This window comes from Euphorbia lathyris, chromosome 2 (genome assembly GCF_963576675.1).
Source record: "Euphorbia lathyris chromosome 2, ddEupLath1.1, whole genome shotgun sequence".
Lineage (NCBI taxonomy): Eukaryota > Viridiplantae > Streptophyta > Magnoliopsida > Malpighiales > Euphorbiaceae > Euphorbia > Euphorbia lathyris.
Window position 1 is genome coordinate 4,043,372 of NC_088911.1, and position 2,627 is coordinate 4,045,998.

Consider the following 2,627-nt stretch of genomic DNA (forward strand, 5'->3'; position numbering starts at 1 on the left):
CGTGTATTGAAAAGGAAAGAGTCGAAGGAAGCCTCAAGAAAACAAACAGCCTACCCCAATTAAAACTCCACCCAATCTCTGCTTTCCGCGAGAAAAGGAATGAGATCCTCAGGTAAATGCTCTAAGTCAAGGAAAGCTTCTACGCGGAAGACCCGAGAGTAGTCTTATGCTTCTTTCTAGATTGGCGTGTGAGGTGATATATCCGGAATGGGAAAGTAAGGAAGGATGAGATAATGTGATCTTGGTCATTAGGATTAAAAAGTAAATAAGTAAAGGGAAAAGGTCGCCGATTTCGTCGGGCCGGAGCGGAAGCCACTTATCGAATAGATGCATTTTCCACAAGAAAGCATCATGGCGTCTATTCTTTCTGTATAAGAGGTGAGAGCTCCCTTAGCTCGAAAACTTATTCAATGGTCACCGCTAACCGCTTTTGGTCTCAAATCTTTGGGGTTAGGATGTAGATCTAATGATGACTGACCAGGTGAAAACCACCGGACGAAACTGTTATCAAAATTTTCTTATCTCATAATTAAATTTTCAACCTTAAAATAATGAAAATAAATGATACATTACCAAAAAAAAAAAAAATTTGAAATTACCATATCCATTGAAATAATTAAAACAATATAGCTTGTTTAGATCTGTTCACGGGTCCAGGTATCCGTCTAGACCCGTTTCCCTTGGACCGGGTTTGAACATGATAATTTGTCTCTAGGTCCAATCCGATCCAGGCCCGCTAAAGTCCGCCTCTTTTTTGGATGGGGTTAGGATTTATAAAAATAGTATGGACCGGTCCAGTCCAGCCCGTATATTGATATTAATTAATAAATTTTATATATTTATATATATGAATATTTATTTTTAAGTATAAATTTAAGGCTTAATACAACATTTGTCTCCTGAACTTGTCCAAAATGGTTGATTGGCCCCCTAAACTTTCAAAGTGTCTCGATAAAAAAAAAAAGAAATTCTAAAAATTCCAAAATGGTTGGTTGGATCCGGTCCGAGTCCAACCCATGACCAGGTAATTAAAGGTTTTTCCACCTTAAAATTCTAAAAATAAATTGTAGATTAAGGAAAAAAAATGGAATAATTAAAGGAGTTTTGCACCTTAAAATAAAAAAAATAAAAAAATAAAAAGGAAAAAAACGTCAACAGCAGGGTTTTCCACCTTAAAATTCTAAAAATATTTTGTAGATTAAGAAAAAAAATGGAATGATTAAAGGGGTTTTGCACCTTAAAATTATTAAAAAAAAAAAAAAAAAAAAAAAAAAAAAAAAAAAACAAACCGTCAACAGCAGGGTTCGAACCTGCGCGGGCGTAGCCCAACAGATTTCAAGTCTGTCTCCTTAACCACTCGGACATATTGACTTATTGATCAAGACTGATGCATTCTATATTAAGTTATATAGCTATTATATTATAAGTATATAGTGACTGACTACTACGTGAAAAATGGAGGTGGTTAATTTTATTAAAATATTATATATTTTTGGCTTAATACGTTTTTAAACATTTTATATCATTTTTAGATTAGTATGTTAACACTAATTATCGAAAAGTTCGATAATATCATGTTAGAGGGTCATATAGTTTGTTTATAACAATTTAGGAAATTCAAATCAATATTTGCAATTAATAATTATAATTTTATTATCTTTATCAATAAAGTGACATAAAAAATACGAGATAATATAACAATAATTTTCAATATCCGTGTCGTTTTCGGGTTCACATATCAATACTAACCCAACCCAAAAATTTGCGTGTCAGTTTCGTGTCAACCCAAAAATGACCCATTACCTATTAAGCTCAACACTGACACTAAAAATCTATGTCGTGTTCGTGTTGTGTAATCGGGTCGTGTGTCATTTTGCCACCTCTACCTATAATTGTCCCAAAAAAATCAACTGGCCCTTGTATTTTAAAAGGGTTCTATTTACCCCCATAAATTTGCTTAAATTGACCTATTAACTCTCTTAAAGGTATATATTTGCCCCGTAAACTTTCTTAAAGTAATATATGCCTCCTTAAACTTACTTAAAACGTACACATTAATTTTTCCAAAACCTCCTCTTACTCTGTCACGTGTATTTTAGGGGGTTAATAGATCGATTTAAAAAATCGATAGGTAAATAGGATATTTTAAAAGTATAAGGGCAATTGATTTTTTTAGACAAGTAAGAGGAAGTAAATATATATTAAGTCTATATATTTTTTAATTTATTATAAACAATATTTTTCTTCGGTACAAACTTCTATTGGTTCTTTTAGTATGGTGGTTAGGGATTGTCATGGCTTTGTGTCGTTGTCTGGTGGTGGACCAATTGGTACTATATTATTGGCCCTATATACAGAGCTTATAGCTATTTTATCTTCGTTAAGGGTGGTTTGAGATTGTGGTTACCAGACTATTTTGGTGGCTTCTGATTCTGCATCTGCTATTCGGTTGCTTAAAGGTGATGTTGCTTTGTCAAATTGGTTGGGGATCATTTTAGGTGATATTTTTGAAGTGGCCCGATCTTTTACATCTATTGAGTTCGTGCATTAGAGCCGATAAGCGAATAATGTTGCACATATCTTAGTTGCTTGGGTACACTATTGATAACATCCACCATAAAACATGA

At 33.3% G+C, this 2,627-nt stretch overlaps 1 non-coding gene across 1 annotated transcript; it reads right to left on the minus strand.

Annotated features, from left to right (window-relative positions):
• Positions 1 to 1,289: 1,289 nt before the first annotated feature.
• Positions 1,290 to 1,371, minus strand: TRNAS-UGA (transfer RNA serine (anticodon UGA)). The gene has a single exon. It is a non-coding gene; the product is annotated as a tRNA-Ser (tRNA).
• Positions 1,372 to 2,627: the final 1,256 nt, after the last annotated feature.